The sequence below is a fragment of the Lithobates pipiens genome, unplaced genomic scaffold, assembly GCF_037356315.1.
Source record: "Lithobates pipiens isolate NorthernLeopardFrog02 unplaced genomic scaffold, aLitPip1_a1.2 Scaffold_16, whole genome shotgun sequence".
Lineage (NCBI taxonomy): Eukaryota > Metazoa > Chordata > Amphibia > Anura > Ranidae > Lithobates > Lithobates pipiens.
In genome coordinates, this window is record NW_027507748.1 from 623329461 (window position 1) to 623349978 (window position 20518).

General features: G+C 44.1%; 1 protein-coding gene across 1 annotated transcript in view; it reads left to right on the forward strand.

Annotated features, from left to right (window-relative positions):
- Positions 1-20518, forward strand: part of FRY (FRY microtubule binding protein) — a 590409-nt gene that overhangs the window by 190455 nt on the left and 379436 nt on the right. The window lies entirely within an intron of this gene.

Sequence of the window (20518 nt, forward strand, 5' to 3'; positions counted from 1 at the left end):
TCACTTGCCACATCTCCTGCCACCAGATGCAGCATGTCACGTGCCACCTCTGCCTGTCACCAGATGCAGCATGTTACTTGCCATTGTCACCTGCCACTAGATGTGAATTGTCACTTGCCACTTTCACCTGGCAGCAGATGTGGATTGACACTTGCCACGTCACCTGCCACCAGGTCATATACCAGGTGTGACCAGACTGTCTGCCCTGCAAAGAGAGAACCAAAAAGCATGTAAAGTGTAAATAAAGGTTTTATTAAGATGAGTGATATATAAGTACACAACATCTCCAATACCAAAACAGTGACAATTAACCCAACAGTGACATACAAATAATATATACAGTAGCTGGGGAATACCGTAATCAAGAACGTAAGCCAGGCCAGGGTCATACACAGAGGATCAGCAGATAAACAAGGGCAGTTCCAGAATCACAAATCTAAGCCAAGCCAGTGTCATATACAGGGAATCAGCAGATGGGGAAAGGTGAATGGGAATCAAGGCACAAGGCAAAGATGAAGGGAACCGAAACACAGGAGGGACAGGATCAGGACAGGCTCAGGATGGGGATCAGATACAGGCTCGGGATCGGGTACAGGTACAGGTTACAGGTTACAGGCTAGCAGGTCAGGGTGCAAGGACAAAACCAAGGCAAACATGTGAGTGCTTGCCGGGTATTTATAGGTATGCCTGTGATTAGCTTAAAGTGACACCTGAAAGCAGGGGGTGCTGTCTGCTCCACACTGCCGATAAACACCCGCTGGCAGACACCGGTATTACAGCCGAAAGGATCCAACAGTGCCACCAACAGGTGAATCCCTCCACTACAGATCCTGAGTGTTGGAAGACACACACTGGTGGGCACTGGTACTGCGATCCAAGAGGCCGACAGTGCCACCAGCGGGAGAAACCTTTCCTGACACACCATTTGCAGATTTTCACTTGCCACATCACCATCCACCAGATGTGGGTTGTCACTTGCCAACTGATGTGGATTGTCACTTGCCATGCCAGCCAGTGCTACCAAATGTGCATTGACGCTGCATTGGTGGCAGGCTGACAGCACTGGTCCATTTAGTGAGAGCAGGAGAGTGGTGATGCTGGGCGGGCAGTGAGAGATGATGTAATCTCGCTGCTCCCCGCCGCTCCTCTGACATTGAAGCAAGGGGGTCTGGCTGCAAAGTGGAGCTCCACAATGACAGGAAGCATGTGACCTCCACTCCACTGTGCTGTGAGGGCAGAAGAGCGCTGATGTGTGTTGGGCAGTGAGAGATGATGTCATCTCCCTGCTGCTCGCCGCATCTCGCTCCTAAATTGAAGAGGCCCGGCTGTGAAGAGCATTGATGTGGAGCAGGCGGAGAGAGATGTCATCTCTGCTTGTCCCCCCGCTCTCGCTTCTCTCCTCTCCTCCGCCTCTCTCATGCAGCCAGCCCGCACGCCGCAGCAGCTGCAACCCACTGGTTTAGGCAGGGACCCTGCAGCAAGAGACTCAGAGCTATGGGCCCCAGATTCGGGGCTATAGCCCCAATAGCCGCCCCCTAGCAAGGCCCCTGTTCCATGGTAAATCGAATGCCTTGGAAATTATTTTGTAACCTTCTCCAGACTGATATCTTTTAACAACGAGATCCCTCTAATGCTTTGAAAGCTCTTTACAGACCATGGCTTTTGATGTTTGCTAAGAAAATGTCAGGAAAGACCTACTAGAACAGCTGAACTTTATTTGGGTTTAATCAGAGGCACTTTAAATGCTAACAGGTGTGTACTGACTCCTATTTAACATGAGTTTGAATGTGATTGCTTAATTCTGAACACAGCTACACCCCCAGTTATAAGAGGGTGTGCACACTTATGCAACCTCCTTATTTTAGTGGAAAAAGTTCTGAAATTATTTATCTTTGTCTCATTTTTTACATCACAGAAACCTGACATTTTAACAGGTGTGTGTAGACTTTTTATATCTACTGTAGATAGATACGCACAATAGATACACACAAGATATGTTATCACAATGCCCACTGTATATAGTAATAACATTGGAGATTAAGTTAATCATCTACTGCATATTTCTGCTGTGATGGTAAACAACTCAATTATTTCATGTAGGATATGTGGCTGACATATAGCACACTTCAGAATAACCCAGTTATATGAATATTGGCTTAGAATATGTAGCTGCAAACTTACATTTAGCAATATTATCAGCCATGAACTTGTGCCCTGGGGGAACAAATGAAAGCAAGAAAATATTAAAGGTTGAAGTTTTAAGATAATAGGGAAGTTATGTTAGAAAATATTATATATGGTGAAATATTATTAAATTATAATATGGTAATACACAAATGCACATAATTACTATACAGAATTTATATAGCGCAAACTGTTTTACAAAATAAAAAGAAGACAGTGCAGTTACCAAACCATGTACCAGGTACAAGAGGGCCCTGCTTGTAAAAGTGTGGGACAGTAACTGTTGTAGTAACTGTGTAACTATTAGTAGCTGTAAAGGTAGGGGGAGGGGAGGGCAGGGGTGGATGGAGAAGCTAAAAGTTCAGTTAGGTGGACGCAGAATAGACTCAGAGGCGACCCTGTAGAGATGCATTTTAAGGTGTCGCTTTAATGTGGGTCTGAAGGCTCTCCAGGGACTCTCCTTCATTGGCCATTGGGAAGTCATTGGCTCCTGCCAATCACAGCCAGTGAGCCAATGAGGGTAGAGAGGGGGTGGGCCAAACCACGGCCCTGTGTGTGAATGGACACGCTGAGCTGTGTGCCCCCATAGCAAGCCGTTTGTTCTGGGGGCACTCGGCAGGAGGGAGGAGCCTGGAGTGCCGGTAGAGGACCCAAGAAGAGGAGGATCAGGGCTGCTCTGTTTAAAACCAACTGCACAATGCAGGTAATATTCCCAGCCATGTAAGCAATGTGTGGTGATGACAGTGGTTGATTAGGAACCACTGACAGCAGTAAGCTGTATATATGATGCTTGGCCAACAGGAACAGCGGTTTGGTTCATACCATCATAAATGGCTTATCAACACCTACACTTCAATGGTTTTTGAAAGGTGCTTACGGAAGACCACTCAACTGATGGCAAATTATTTTCTGTTGTCAAAAGACACATAGAAAAGTGACAGAAGACGTTTTCGTAAACTTTTTTTTTTTGTCTTAGTATAGATCTACGTTTGTCCCAAGCATAATGCTGGCCACATAAAGTCAGATTTTGATCTGTCATATGGATTACATTTACCATGTAATGCCACGTACACCCGATCGGAAATTTCGGCTAGCAAAAGACCAATGAGTGCTTTTCATCGGAAAATGTGACCGTGTATATGCTCCATCGGAATTTATTTGGCCGAATTCCCGCCAGCAAAAATTTGATAGCATGTTCTCAGTTTTCCAGATGGAAAAACTTTCTATCGGAAATTCCGATCGTGTGTATGCAATGCCAACATGCAGAAACTCACGCATGCTCAGATTCAACTACGAGATGGAAGCTATTGGCTACTAGGTATTAAACTTCCTTTTTTCTAGTCCCGTTGTACGTGTTGTACTTCACCATGTTCTTGACGGTCGGAATTTGGTGTGACCATTTGTGTAGGCAAGACAGTTTGAGCGGAATTCTGATGGAATTCCGACGGGAGAACCATCAGAGCTTTTTCTGGCGAGAATTCTGATCGTGTGTATGCGGCAGAAGTTTTTTTTTTTCAGTTTTAAGGTCCATTCAAACGGTATCCCTTCCGGTTGACCTGAAAATACATATGGCAATTGTAAGGCAATATCAGTAACATCAACTAGCTTTCATTTTCAAAATTGACTGAACTCAGCCTACCACCACAGTTTTCCATTGACACTGCAAAATGAGCTTTGTTAATGGTTGGTTGCCTTGGTCCCCTTTGGTTTTATGATATAAAGCAAATTTAAATTGTTATAAATGGGTGGATTCCGCATCCAATATGAAGCTCAGGCAATAAGCAGAGTAATAATGGGAAAAGGGTTCATCCAACTTCCAAAGCAGTTATTGTCACTTACCTTTCTAAATATATTCTAGCCCATCCATGCCCCTCCTCAATGGGATATTTTTTTAATTTTAAGCACCACTGGTGGGAAGGTCAATCTTTTCCAAGGGATGACTCTTTTCTAGGTCAGAAGAAGCTCACACATCGATTAAATTATGCAAATTCAAACACGTTCCACCCTGCTTTGGCTTCTATGTAACTTTGGCTTTGTGCAGCTTTACAGCCATCACGCATCATGACAGCTTGCGCTTTGAAAACAGCACTTAGAAAAAAAACCTAGGTGCAAAATCTACTTAGATGGCAGCTAAAACCTATAATTAAAACAAGTTCTCCAGCTCAAACTGGTCTTTTAAGAGCTCCACAGCCCAGTGACTCGTCTTAGATATGCTAATGATTCTGAAAGAATTTAACGCTTCACTGCAGGTCTGACTTGTAACATGTAGCAATAACACTAGAGGAATTCCTCAACACTGAAAGCCAGAATAAGATCCTTTTATTTCCACCGTTTATAACTGCACACAGCTTGTCTGTGCTAGACTTTGCAGACTGGAGATGGTTATGACAGACAGGCTGCTTTCAGCAAGGTAGTGCAAATTGCTGTGTAAATGTTGAAAGAACAGTAAAGCAGGCCATGTTTTATGCAAATTTCTTTCCTTCAGTAACCAGTTGAAGGAAAGACATTGCTTGATTCCCCCATCAACACAGCCAGCGTTGATAGGTGAATCCCCCTCACTGCACTATTGTATACTGACAGCAGGAGGTTGCCCAGCTATCAGAATACAATAATCATTGCTGGAGGCTTTAGCCACTGGCAGTGATCGAATGAAAAAAAACAGACAGGCTGGGTTGGTCTGAAGTCGACCAACGGGTAGGTCTGAAGTCGACCAACAGGTTGACTTCGGACCAACCAGCCTGCTTATAGATGGATTTAAATACATCCAGGTCCTGCTAAAGCTGGCAAAGGTTGGTCTGTTTTTGGCCAGCTTTACACTTGTAGAATTTAGTTAAAACATTTGGACACAAAATCATTAAATTGCTTGTCCGACCAATTTGATGGTGCTTCGTGAACTTGACTAACTTTAAATGGTGTTTTTTTTAAGTACCATATTAGTTTTTGTAGAACAAATGTTCAACTTCAGGTTTGGGTGGTCATAGAAATTGTTACAATTTCTCGGCCAAAGTGATTTCAACTTAAAAAATGTTCTCATTCCATTTGGATTCAACAACAATGTTTCCATCCTTGTCCTTCAACCTTTTTGCTTACTCAAACTGTTTGGCAAATCATGACATCACACAGTACATGACTTTGACGTTAAATACTGTTGTTATGGCAGCATCTTTTTATACTGTGGGCGAGTTGGCTTCTGGTAAAAGTGGTCCTGGGCGGATTTACCAGGGAATCACTTTTAGAGGCCGTGGGAGAGGTCCTGGTCAGAGCTGTCGGTATGCCCAGAACCGATCCGATCCAGCGGAGGGCTAGGCAGGAAGTCGAGTGAGGGCAAGATAGCCCCCACTTGGCTCTTTATCTTTGGAGGACCTGAGCAACATCTGATGTCACTTCTGCCCATCAGGCTTAAAAAGCTGAATTTTTTTTCTTGTAAAATGTTTATTTAAATTTTATTTTTATTTTTTGCTTTTAACAACTTGCTTACTGGGCACTTAAACCCCCCTCAGTCCCAGACCAATTTTCAGCTTTCAGCGCTGATGCACTTTGAATGACAATTGCGTGGGCATACAACACTGTACCCAAATGAAATTTTTATCATTTTTTCCCCACAAATAGAGCTTTCTTTTGGTGGTATTTAATTACAGCTCGGAGTTTTATTTTTTGCTAAACAAACAAAAAAAGATGCAAAAAAATAAAAAATCATGTTTAATAGTTTGTGATAAAATTTTGCAAACAGGTCATTTTTCTCCTTAATTGAAGTGCGCTGATGAGGCAGCACTGATAGGCTGCACTGGTGGGCACTGATAGGCATAGTTAAGGCGGCACTAATAGGCACAGATAAGGCGGCACTGATGGGCAAAGATGGGCACAGATAAGATGGCACGGATGGGTGGCACGGATGGGTGGCACTAAGGGGCACTGATAGGTACCACTGATAGATGGGACTGATGGGCACTGATAGGTGGCACTGATAGGTGGCTCTGATAGGTGGCACTGCTGGGCACTGATGGGCACTGGTAGATGACACTGATGGGCACGGATATGTGGCACTGGGGTGCAGCACCTTTGTTGAGGCAGATTGTGGGCACTGCTGGGTGGCACTGTGGGCACTGCTGGGTGGCACTGACGGGGGGCACTTATTTTTTATTGAGGTGGCACTGGCAGGGGGCAGGTGGGCACTGGTGATCGGCTCTTTTTTTTTCTCCTCGCGCTGACAGCGCGAGGAGGAATAATAGCCGATTACCGGCTCCGTTGTATCACATGATCAGCTGTCATTGGCTGACAGCTGATCACGTGATAAGGGGTCGGGATCGACCCCTTGCTCGGATCGGTGATCAGGCGAGTCTCATAGACTCGCCGATCACAGGGCGCGCAGGCCGCTCGTGCACGGGACGACGTCAATAGATCCTGGCCCCCCACCCTATGTGAATGACGAAGTCATCCAGAGGCTCCGCCCCTTGTGACATCACTGCCCCATCATGCCCCAGGGCATGATGAATAGAGGCAGAGAAAAACCAAGAGTGACTAAACGTGCATTAACAACAATACAAAAAACACTTAACATGTTTTTACAGCTGCTTTTTCCAGGCATTGGTAGAGGCTTTGCAGCTCCTTTTTTCTAACGCCCTGTGTGCATAACTCCTTAAAGTGGCTGTATAGGTTAAATATTTTTTACCTTCATGCATAAACTGCTCTGAGAGGGTACTTAGGTGAAAATTAGGTAATTAGGGTATAAGACTATGAAAATACAACATGCACCTGTAGCGATGTAGTTGCCGCTAGTAACAAACAATCCACCAATTCACCCCACTGCCAGACTTCATACATCACTAGCAGAGACAATGAACTGTCTTTTGCTGGTTTTGTTGTTTTGTTGTTTTATTTGGGGGTACAACTTGAATGGGGATGGGGAAAGGGGATATGAGATGCCCATAGAACCTTTAGATGCCATTGTATTTTAAGATTTAGCACAAAAGCACATAGTTAGAGCCAGAAGATTTGATATGCATTTTTACTGAGTATGAATCTCCTCCTGCATCTCTATGCAGACTGTTGCTCCTCCTCTGTTCTGTTCTTTCCAAGAATTCCCCATCCTTCACCGCGTGAAGGATGAAGATGTCACCTTTGACCATGTAAAAGTGATGGTCTCAGAACTTCTTCTCCTCCTGCACAAACTTGTTTCCTCCTGCACAAACTTATGGTTACTGAGGTAAAGTAATGTCTTCTTTTGAGCAATAAGGACCCACTTTGAATAAGCCCCTAAGCAGGCTCAGGTTTTTAGCTGCTACTGGGCCTCTGCTCCAAGAAATCTTTATCACCGACTGTGTGGTGACAAAGACATTTCCAATGACTGTGTAGAGGCAAAGTTCCTTCACAGATTCTCCCTGGGCCTCTTCCTGCAATCAGTACCTCCCCCCCCCCAGATGGGGGTGCCCTCCTGCTGCTGCCTAATATTCCATTCCTCACTTCACTCAGCTGATTTCTCCCCCAGTGGCATGTTACCTCAGCTTATATAGGAGGCCCGCCCCCTGCCAATACCAGATGGGGATTGGTCAGGGCTCCCACACAAGCAGCCTGCCACTCCAGTCCCAGGCCTTGCCCCTCTTCCAGAACATTCTCCCTGGAAACAGGGGAGGCGCCTCAGATCCAGAGCACAGGTGGCCACACCCACTGCTACTCTGACCACTCCCAGCTCCCAGATAACAACAGACAGGCCTAGCTTGCAGCATAAGCCTGCCTATATTTGTCTGTGCTGACAGTACCTAGTAAAAAAACTTACTCGCACCTACCTATTGGTAGAGGGTACTACAAACCTGTATGACTCGACAACTTCAGGTGTATTTGTTTATCGGTATGTGCTTTTGTGTTTTTTTTAAAACTTTTTTTATCATGAATCATTACATTTCTCTGGATATGTGAGTCAGAGGTAATATTATTTAGGTAAAAGGTAAAGTGCGCTGAACTTTATACACATATAGGGAAGAAATACTGTGCACACGTTTATCATATGATGTTATTATTTTAAGGGTGAGATGAATGGGTGGGAATATACTGTATATGATAACTCGAGGTGGGATAAAAATACATCAGATTACTTGTGTTTCAGCATTTGTATTGCGAGTTGCATTTGTACTTGTGTTAGAGCGGAACTGTGGCTTTGAAACAAGACAATGTGAGCAGGAAGGTATTTATTACAGAAAAAAAAGAAATTTACTTATAATGTCATAGAAACTCTTTAGGACCCTTTCATACCGCTCCCACCCCACGACTAAACTCATATCCATTTTGATGCATATTCTGGTTGCCTAAATCCACTCATGCACATGTGAAACATGGACACGTGACTCAAAAAAAAATCACACCAAAAACACAGCCCCGGTGTGTTTTTGATGTGTTTTCCATTAATTTCAATTAAGAGGGGCATTTTTGGTATGCTGTGGTGGGAAGAGATCCATATGATTTAACCACTTCAATACAGGACACTTCCCTCCTTCCTGCCCAGGCCAATTTTCAGCTTCCAGAGCTGTCGCATTTTAAATGACAATTGCGCGGTCATGCAACTCTGCACCCAAACAACATTTTTATCATTTAGTTCCCACAAATAGAGCTTTGTTTTGGTGGTATTTGATCACCACTGGGCTTTTTATTTTTTGCTAAACAAATAAAAATGTCAGTGTGGGCAACAGAGTCATGTACCTATCAGGAACAGGTCCATGAATCTGTTGCATGGAGGAGGGGGGTGGCACTGAGGCAGGATTGTCCATACTGTGGACACACGCCATCTGCAGTACATGTTCAGCCCCTTGCCAGCTGTGCAGCCAACAGGGTCCTAGAAACCAATGACTTATCCCTAGCCTCATTCAGCTACTGACTGGAATATTCCCTGGCCAACAGCTATAAGAAAACAAAGGGGCAAGGATGTTGGCTGACATTGTCCAAATATGGCCACTGCCAGATTTAAAGTGTAATGCCGCGTACACCCGACCGGACTTTTCATCAGAATAAACTCTGACAGTCTTTCCGACTGCGTTTCTGATGGAGTTCTGACAGAACGGACTTGCCTACACACGATCACACCAAAGTTTGTTTGTTTAGAACGCGATGACGTACGACGGGACTAGAAAAGGAAGTTCAATAACCAGTAGCCAATAGCTGCCCCTGCTTCGTATTTGGTCCGTCGGACTAGAATACAGACAAACGGTTTTCCCGATAGGAATTGAGTCCTTCAAAAAGATTTAAAACATGTTCTATTTCTAGGTCTGTCAGACTTTTTGAAAAAAAAAAGTCCTCTGAAGCCCACACACGATCAGAATATCCGATGAAATGATTCCATCTAACCTTTTCTGCCGGAAAGTCCGGTCGTGTGTACGCAGCATTACTAAACCCAAGATCCTGCATTCACTATATCTGATCTCCCACAGTATACAGAAAATGGAAATGCAATTATTTTAGTAAAAAATAAACTGCATGACCCCTAACCCTCTGTGCTGATTGGCCCTTTGCGTATCACATGCACCATCCCCCCCCTCAAAAAACAAAACAAAAAAAACTCTCTAGCAATACAGACCAAACTGAGCATGTGCATAGTGCCCCCAATGCTCTGTACTATGAGGAGATAGATTGGGGACTGTGGAAGAAAGGGTGGATCAGAGAAGACAAGATCAGACAACATTTTTACACAGTACACAGGATTAACTCCATTGGTTCCACAGTCAGTATAACAAGCATGCATTATTTCATATACAGACTGATTTTACTGTTGTAGGTTTAGTAACACTTTCAGTAATCATGTCAGTCGGCATCCTCGCCTCTTTGTTTACATTCACCTGTCAGCCTGGGAATCCCCCAGTTCACATCGAAATGGGGCCAGGTATGAGTCATTGGTTGCTATGATGCTGGTGGCCACTCATGGCAGCTCCCCACCACAAAATACCCCAACCTGAGCACAGGGATCTCTCTATATACCAGTTCAAAGCTGGACTTATTTAGTGCCAGTTTGCTTATCTGTGGACAGATTCTTAAAGTGGCGGAAGCAAGAACTACCTGAATCTGGCACACGTGTCAGACGTCCTAAGCGAGTTGTCACAAGGCTTCTATGAATTAGGCATAGACCATTTTAAGGGAGCCATACTGCCAGAAAATGGTTGTAACTGAATATTTAAATTGTGTTCTTTACTCTGGTGTGTAAGAGGCCAAAACAGTGCTTTGTGAATTTCTGCTGTAAATATACACTATATTACCAAAATTATTGGGACGCCTGCCTTTACACACATATGAACTTTAATGGCATCTCAATCTTAGTCCATAGGGTTCAATATTGAGTTGGCCCACCCTTTGCACCTATAAGAGCTTCAACTTTCCCTGGAAGACAGTCTACAAGATTTAGGAGTGTGTCTATGGGAATGTTTGACCATTCTTGCAGAAGCACATTTGTGAGATCAGGCACTGATGTTGGATGAGAAGGCCTGGCTCACAGTCTCTGCTCTAATTCATCCCAAAGGTGTTCTATAAGGTTGAGGTCAGAACACTGTGCAGGCCAGTCAAGTTCCTCCACCCCAAACTCACTCATCCATGTGTTTATGGACCTTGCTTTGTGTACTGGTCCAAATCATTTGGTTGAGGAGTAGATTATGGAATAGTTTTTCAGGGGTTGGGCTCGGCCCCTTAGTTCCAGTGAAGGGTACTTTTAAGGCGTCAGCATACCAAGACATTTTTAACAATTTCATGCTCCTAACTTTGTGGGAACAGTTTGGGGATGGCCCCTTCCTGTTCCAACATGGCTGCACAATACAAGGTCCATAAAGACATGGATGAGTGAGTTTGGGGTGCAGGAACTTGACTGGCCTGCACAGAGCCCTGACCTCAACCCGACAGAACACCTTTGGGATGAATTAGATCGGAGACTGTAGGTCAGGCCTTTCCCTCCACATCAGTGCCTGACCTCACAAATGCACTTCTGGAAGAATGGTCAAACATTCCCATAGACTCACTCCTAAACGTTGTGGACAACCTTCCCAGAAGAGTTGGAATGGTTATAGCTGCAAAGGATGGGCCAACTCAATATTGAACCCTACGAACTAAGACTGGGATGTCATTAAAGTTCATGTGTCCCAATACTTTTGGTAATAGTGTATGTATACTTTACCAACATGATATTGTGAAAGGCAGCAATGTGCACGATAGGCCCAATACAGATCATCTCAGCTGCAGAACAAGTTTCAAAATTAATTTGAAAAAGTTGGCAGCCATGTAGAAGATAAACGCTGGAGGAACTGTTCCTACAGAGTCACCGGCGTTACTACACAGCCAGGTTCTTTATGTTGGAAATCTGGTTTCCTCCTAGTCAGGCCCTGCAGGCCAACAGGTGTTTGTTGCCACGAGTCATCTAGCTCAGTATTGTTGATAATTGAGGTTTAGCAAACATATAGGTGAACAAATAATTGTTGTTCACGTCTCTTATACCTGGAAGGCTTTTTACATTACCGTTCCCCTCTAACCATGCGACTGGTTCATGTCAGTAGTTTGGGAGGGTGATATCGAAGCAGACACTTTGCACATTCTTGGCCAACTCTTTATTGTTTTCTGCAGATAAAGCAAACAGTTCACATCTGATGTCATACATGTGTCACGTGAAATAACCTGTGTGATCATTGCCAGCTCTCAAAAACATAAAGAAAAATTACAAGGCCTCTTTCACATAGGCGTTCCGATCAGAAGTTACATACAAGTCTATGGGCAATCAGATGTAAATGGACTCATATCCGTTTATACATCTGTTTACCACCGAGTCTGCCCAGGTCCTGAAAAAAAAAAAAAAAATAAATAAAAAGAGAATATAAATATATTAATATAAAAAAAAAAATAAAAAAAAAAAGTGTACAGCCTTTTCTGTTTTATTTTTTTTTCTAAACATGATGGATCAGATGTAGTCTGATGTGAGCAGACACAAGCCCGTTTACATCATTGGCCCATAGCTCTAATATGGGTCTGGAAAGCTCTAGTTAAATGGAGCTAAACACTGAGAGAACACAGATGTCCCAAAACCTATCTGTGTAGATTCAGCAGGGGATCGGTTCATGGATCCCCTACTGAACGGACCAGACGGGGCCCCTGTGAAAGGGGCCTAGTTTTGGCAGGAAGAGACTATTGTGTGATGTATGGGTTTTCATGGTCATTAGAAAAACCCATGATCAACCAGCTTTACAGATCACTTGTCTTATCTTATGTCTTTTGTTTAGTTCTAGAAATACCATGTATATAATAATAATAATAATAATAATTAAAAAAAAATTATATATATTGCTAGAATATGGCACTGCTAATGATTGGGTAAGATGAAATGGTTCAGTTAACAGATGATCCTAACTGATAAAGTAGAACTGAATGGATATAACCTGACATGCACTGAAAGTGGACGTGTATAGTATAAACGATTGAGTCAAGAATATGGTGAAGATCTAACGGTCTCCAATCCTGCATGTTTGGCCATAGATATGACATGCGAATCTCCTAATATGCCCATCCCAGAGTTGTTGGAGCTTACATAGGGCTATGAACTCCTTGTCCCCTTCATTTGAAATTATTGAAGCCATTATAAGGCACCAGTGCAAAGTGAAATGCCTACTACTTTTAGATATGGCCATGCATGTGACTCATTTCCCATCTCCCATGTTCTTTTCTTTTGGATCAGCACTGTTACATAAGCTGGGGAGGCATTGATAGCCCTGTCTATGGCAATCCAGTTTTGAGCTTAAACTAAAGATGGCCATACACCTATGGATTATCTGCAGATTTTCTATGGTTATATGAAAAAAGTGCAACAGATTTCTCCATGTTCCCTATACTGTGTGGATGGAGGAATCTCCCACTTTTTCCATCTAACCATAGAAAATCTGCAGATAATCTATAGGTGTATGGCCTGTGTAGGGTGCTACACACGTATATGCAACGTTCTCATTATGCACATCTAACTGCCCTCCTGTGTCTGTGGACGCTGTCAGGCCTCATACACCCTGGGCGTTTAGCCCCCGTGTCCCAGATTCTTGCACGACCCTAAACACCACTCGGTATTGTGTCTAGCTGCCGCATTTTTCAGCCTTTCTAGGATTTTACAGACTGCTGGCAGCGGGGCTGGTCAGGTGTGTAGGTTCAACCTGACCACCCTCAGGGAAATCAACGCCAGAGACGTCAGCTATGTGCTGGTGCCTGCCTTTGGTTTTCAGTATTGTATTCTCACAGAATATGTTCTGCTTCACTAATTTGTCTATATACATGACACCTGACGTGCACAGGGTAAGAACATTTTCCACAATAACATTCTTAGCTAAGATTTTTATTTTATCTCTAACAGTAACACTCAAATCTCTGCATTTGGCCATAGCTTTCAGCTCCTTCCTAGTTCCCAACCTGCTACAGCCTGATTTCTTGCTAATGGGGTACATTTGAGGACAGGGCTGGAAAACAACTTGTTGTAATGTCTTGCTGGAATTATGTGTTCTACACTTGCGGTGTGCAAATATTTGTTTAACACGACCCAATTGTTCACACATCTGAGCCTATCCCGCTATGAAGGACTCCAATAGCTCATTCAGTGCAAGGTTTAAGAAAAGCTGAGTCAGGTCATAAATGGGCAGCTGTGGCCTTAAAGTTGTATTAAACCCCAATCCAAAAATGTAATTTATTGCTGCTTACCAATTAGATTAGATGTAGTGGCTGCATTTGTTTTCTTTTCTTCGGCTTTTCCCCCCTCTGTTTTCACCTGGTGAACTGGCCAGCAACACACCTCCTACATTAGTGACATACAACTCTGGAGGAATGAGAAGAGGAGGCATAACAGACAGCAGCATTGTCAGTCTGGGTGGGGGGTGGCTTTAGTATTAAATGTATTAGCAGATTTAATTACACTAACATATTGAAGCCAAACTTCAGCTTACACTTTAAAATCAATTACAGCAAATAGTTTTTTTTTCCCCTTTGGGATAAAGGTCTTGCGAGAATAAATAAAAGCCGATCAGTGTTAAGTGGTTTATCTCATACATGTAAACTGATAAATTTTGCTGGAGAGCATGTGCTTTTGAAAAACAGACTTGCTGGCTGGGTCTCCAGATGAAAATAGAAGAAAAAGCCTAAAACAAGAAAATGAATGCAGCCATCACATCTAAAAAATTGTAAGCTGCAATATAATGCAATTAAAGAGGAAGTAAAGGCAGTTAAAAAAAAATGCAACCTGCAAGGCAAAGGCATAATGAGCTAGTATGCATAGCATACTAGCTCATTATGAATAACTTACCTGAGAACGAAGCCCCCGAAGCGGTCCTCCGTCTTCATGTTCGCTGCTGCCATGTATCTCGGAGTGACTTCCGGGTCTCGCTGCTCCGGCGCTGTGATTCGCCGGAGCCGCGATGATGTCACTCCCGCGCACGGGATCTGACACAAGCGGCATATCGCCGCGATCTGTGGCCTGCCCAGTGCACCTGCGTGCCTCTGCCTACGGCGTATGCGTCGTAGACAGCGGTGGCTGTCTTTTTGTAAATATCTCCTAAACCATATAGGTTTAGGAGATATTTCTTGGACCTATAGGTAAGCCTTAATCTAGGATTACCTGTAGGTCAAAGTTGTTTGTAAGGGTTTACAACCACTTTAATGCAATGCAATTATAATATAATATAAAAAGAATAACGATTTATAGGTAACTTTAAAAAGGAAATATGGAAGCCGCCATTGCTGACCACTCCCTCTGAAAATACTGAATGCCCTGGAGGACATGTTGAGGCTTTTGCTTCGGTACTTTGAGTCACTGACCTGGAAGAAGCATGCATTCTTTTTACATGATGTTAAAGTACTGAAGACGCGAGGTCAGCACAGAGGCCAGGTAACTATTTTCAGAAAGTGTTCAATAATAGCAGCTCTTGTGTTTGTCTCACAGCAGGTTTAAGACACAGCATCCAACAGGTTCACTTGATTGTCCCCTTCAGAAAATGGCACATACTTTGATTTCTCAATAACCAGAAGTTCTGACTTTACTAAGTGCAACTTGTTCTGGGTCAGTGACAAATTATTGAAGACAGAGGAAGCCAAGCAAGTAGCATTATCAGGCGGAGGCCAGCAATGGCAACATTTTATATTCCTCTCAATCTAAACTACATTGTTAGCTTATGCTTTCTGACAAAAACAATCCAAAAAAACAGTGCTGACAGAAATATGTAAGGCCCCATTCCCAACCTTGTTCTGACAATACAACTTCCCTGGCTATCTCTCATTTCAAAATGAGAAATCGGTGACCCAAAACAAGCATTTAAGTGAAGTAAGAACTGCTAATCTGCCTACCTGTTTCAGGTTAAAGCGGGAGTCCACCGGGACTCCGCGTTTTTTTTTTTTTTTAAAAGCCAGCAGCTACAAATACTGCAGCTGCTGACTTTTAAATAGTGACACTTACCTGTCCAGCGCGCCCGCGATGTCGGCACCCGAAGCCGATCGCTCGCTCGGCTGCCGGGTCCCGCCGCCATCTTGGGTATGGGAATCAGGAAATGGAGCCTTTCGGCTTCATTTCCCGGTTCCCTACTGCGCATGCGCGAGCCGCGCTGCGCAATCCGGACGGTCCCCGCTGCCTCTGGGAGCTGTGTGTTTCCCAGCAGGCAGCGGGGCACTTGCTGAAGAGAGCTAGCCCAGAAGTGGGTGCAGTTACCTGGATTATCCAGGTAACTGCACCCCTCTCCCCCCTGAAAGGTGCCGATTGTGGCGCCGGAGGGGGGGGGATTCCGATGAGCGGAGGTCCATTTTAGGGTGGACCTCCGCTTTAATGGCCAAGAAATGTTTTTGAAGTTACAGTGTGCATGACAGCCAGGCAACTAACATTTACAGAAGGAGAGGTCAGTAGCCTATACAGTAAATCCTTGGATTGCGAGCATAATTCGTTCCAGAAACATGCTTGTAATCCAAAGCACTTGTATATCAACGCAAAATTTCCCCATAAGAAATAATGGAAACTCAAATGATTCGTCCCACAACCATTTATTCAAAAGGTCCTTCAGTTTATAGCCCATATAAAAAGGGATTATAGCAATGTGATCAGGTTGTGCAACCATAAAATGTCCATCCACAAATGGAAGCCTCCACCAGGGGATTAGAAGCAAAATCCAGCAGGAGCTACAGAGTATAAAAGAGAAGAGAGGCACCTCTAAGTGTAGTAAAATGTTGAAATGTTGAACCTTCATTAAATGTAACCATATTGCTACACTTAGAGGCACCTCTCTGCCCTTTAAAGCCGTGTACACACGAGCGGACTTTGACAGACTAGGTCCGACGGTGGAGTTCCGATGGACTTTCGAAAACGAATGGACTTGGACACACAAAATCACACCAAAGTCCGACGGATTCAAACGTGATGACGTACGACCGGACTAGAATAAGGAAGTTCATAGCCAGTAGCCATTAGCTGCCCTAGCGTCGGTTTTTGTCTGTCGGACTAGCACACAGACGAACGGATTTCTCGATAGGAACTGGTTTGAAACATGTTCTATTTCTAAAGTCTGTCTGATTTTTAGACAGCAAAGGTCTGATGAAGCCCACACACGATCGAATTGTCCAGCGGATTCGTCCATCAGAATTTTGCTGCCAAAAAGTCCGGCCGTGTGTACACGGCATAATACTCAGTTGTGACATGACGCTACTTGTGTACCAGGACATCGCTTGTATATCAAGTCAAAATGTATTAAAAAAAAAAAACGTTGCTCTTCTTGGAAAACGCTCTCAAACCAAGGTTTTACTGTATTTTCTATTGCCCATATTTCTTTTAAGCAGAACTTCACCCCCCTGGATACACTTAGCATCCTTGTGCTTTAATACCCAATGCCCCCACAGCCCTTTCGTGTACATGATCGTCCAAAAAAAATGCCATCTTCAGCACCTGAGATATGTACGTCACACACCACAGGTGAGTATCTGAATTGATGACAGCACTGCATGACAGTTATGCTGCGTACACACGATCGGACTTTGACGGATTTCGGTCCACCGGACCTAGTCCGTCGGACAATTAGATCGTGTGTGGGCTCCAGCGGACTTTTCTTTCCCAAAAGTCCACCAGACCTAGAAATAAAACATGTTTCAAATCTCTCCGGCGGACTCGATTCCGGTCGTCTGTATGCTAGTCCGACAGAACAAAAACCGACGTTAGGCAGCTATTGTCTACTGGCTATGAACTTCCTTATTCTACGTCATCACATTCAAATACGCTTTTGGAGTGATTGTCTTTGGGCAAGTCCGTCCGTTTGAAAGTCCGTCAGATAGTCCGTCTGACCAAGTCCGATAGTGTGTACGCAGCATTAGACCCCTTTCACACTGAGCTGCCCCGGGCATCATTGGTAAAGCGGCGCTACTTTTAGTGATGCTTTACCGTCATTTTAGCGGCGCTCTTGGGTCGCTAGCAGGGCAGTCTTAACCCCCCCCCCCTGCTAGCGGCAGAAAAGGGATTAAATCCGCCCACAAAACACCGCCGGAGCTGCACTTTGCCAGTGGTATCGCAGCGATGCCCCATTGATTTCAATGGGGAGCAGTGGTGGAGGAGCGGTGAGTTCACCACTCCAAAGAAGCTGCTGGCAGGACTTTTTCTGATGCCCTGCCTGCACAACGCTCCAGTGTGAAAGCCCCCTTTTTTCAGGCGCTATGCAGGTGCTATTTTTAGTGCCGTAGTGCCTGAAAAACTCCCGCAGTGTGAAAGGGGTCAGAAGGAGAAAGAAAATAATAAAAAAAATAAAATATGGGTTCAGACTGGGCATGCACTGCACTACACTTTACATTGTACGTCACACTGCATGTGAAAACACGCACACCAACCCACATCAACATGAGTGAACAAACTGACATTTTTATGTGCAGTGATGCATCTTAATACACATTGCAATGCCCATTTCAATGGAAATACACGTTTGTTAAAAACTCAAGTGTGAATGTAACCTGAAAAAAAAAAGTACATTTTTGTTTCTTTTTTTTTTGTTGTAGAGTGTGTGTGTGTGTGTGTGTGTGTTTATATATTTTTGGCTTTATACTTATTTTCATAATGTGGAACATATGTGAAAGCTGAAATAAAGGACAGTATAGCAACTAGATTACAGCAGCAGCTGTCCAATGGCTCATATTCGTTAAGTGTCTAGCCCCCGATGTACCCAATCCCATTGGTGCACCCAGAAGCATCATCTAGAACCAGTGCCCGCAGCCTGTCCAAGCCTAAGGCAGGTAGAAATACACTGTGGCTGGACAGAACTGAATGCTGTACTGAGTAGGACTCACCTTTAGGGCCCTATACACTCAGGAATGTATACTTGAAAACCTGTGCTCTGGGCATATGTCACTGATTGCATACGGCCCTAAAACATGAGTACCACTTGGTTCAGCATCAGGCCTGCAGCGTATTTCAGCCCTTCATAGATTGACAAGCTGCAGACAGTGAGGCTAGATGCTGCACTTGGGCTAATGAAAACACCAGGATTGGACGCCCACGAGGCCTAACATGTCCCTGTCCTTACACAGCCAGCTCAGTATTTCTATTGGCAATCATTTTATGTGCCCTATTCAAACCTTTCTGGCTCAAATCTTCAAAATGCTCAACATCCAAAATGCCATGGTTTTCAAGTGTGCTTGTTCATGCCTGAGCGCCGCGCCGCTTGAAGCTTGTAGTTTCGAGAAAGTACATGAGCTTCTTTTGAACCACAGACTTTTTTGGCCCCAATCAGCTTGAATGGAAACACCTGAAAATCCACAAACATACTGAAAAAAAAAAAAACATATGTGGGTAGGTTCAGCGGCAATAACACACAAACAGTCCAAGTGCAACTAGTAGAACTTGTAGTAAAGGCAAAACAGTTCACAAACATCCCAGTGGGAAAAGGCCCGACCAGGAACACTCATGAATAATGATGGGCTTGGGCGTGTTCAGATTGTACCCATCAGGAAGCCATCACTGCACACCGCCAAGCATAGGGAGTGGGGCATTTCCCAGCCCGCAGCTGCAGATACATGCTGCCTACGATTGGTGGTGTTCAGTGACTGGCTTCCTGGTTGGTACAATCTGAACACGCTTGAGCCCATCATTACTCATGAATGACAACAGTGTGTAATTGAGCAGGTATCAGCTGAATTGACGGCATCTGTCTGGAGGGGCAAAATGCGGCCTGGCGCTAATACTGTCCCTGACAGATGAGTGACCTGTCCCTACACTACCCACAGGCAAATGCACCAAACCCAGGGGTCAGGGTCATAAATAGACTCAGCCACACCCAAGATGGCAGCCAGAGTCACATGGGAGGCCAGCATCCAATCGGATTACTGCCCCAGTGACTCAGGAAACCATAGAGGAACCATGTTCCTCACGACTTCCTATCCTTCTGCAGTTAATTGCCACCTGCCTACACACACCATGCATTTTTTTATTTTATTTTTCCTAGTAACTAGCTTTCCATTGGCTAAACATCGTACAGTCGTACCATAAATCGGATTGTTAGTACAGAGCTTTCTAGAGCTGATCATGACAGTTCATCCGATAATATTCTATCGGAACGTGCACAAAATTTTTATACGATGCCAGGTTGTGCTATTTTCATTTAATCAGTAAGTACAGCTATCGTTCGAAAATGCAATACAAATGTATTACATGATTACAACACATGACATCACTTTCAAAAATAATTCCTGTCGTATGGGAAATTTCGTGACTTTAGTAAACTCATCAGATTCGATCCGAGAGTAGCATGGAAATAAAAATAAAATAAACGGACGATCATTCGTCTGATAATCTCATCATGTGTACGGGGCATTAGTCTGGGTTCACACTTATGCAATGCAAATGGGTGCGATTATACGGATTTTTATTGAAGTTCAGCCTGATTTTGCCTTGTGATTTGTGCTAAAGACAGTGCAGTTGTAATGTGAATTTAATGCATTTTCGGATGGTATTGAGTACAGCTGAGATTTCTGCGGGGGGGGGGGGGTTAGGAGATATTTACAAAAAGACAGGCACCGACGTCTACGTAGACAGCGGCGCGCAGGTGCACTGAGCACGCCGCAGATCATGCCGATATGCCGCTCGTGTCGGCTCCCGTGCGCATGCGTGGGAGTGACGTCATTGCGGCTCTGGCGAATCACAGTGCCGGAGCAGCGAGACCCGGAAGTCACTCCGGGATACATGGCAGCAGCGAAGAAAAAGGAGGAGGACCGCTTCGGGTGCTTCGTTCTCAGGTAAGTTATTCATAATGAGCTAGTATGCTATGCATACTAGCTCATTATGCCTTTGCCTTGCAGGTTGCATTATTTAAAAAAAAAAAAAAATAGCCTTTACTTCCTCTTT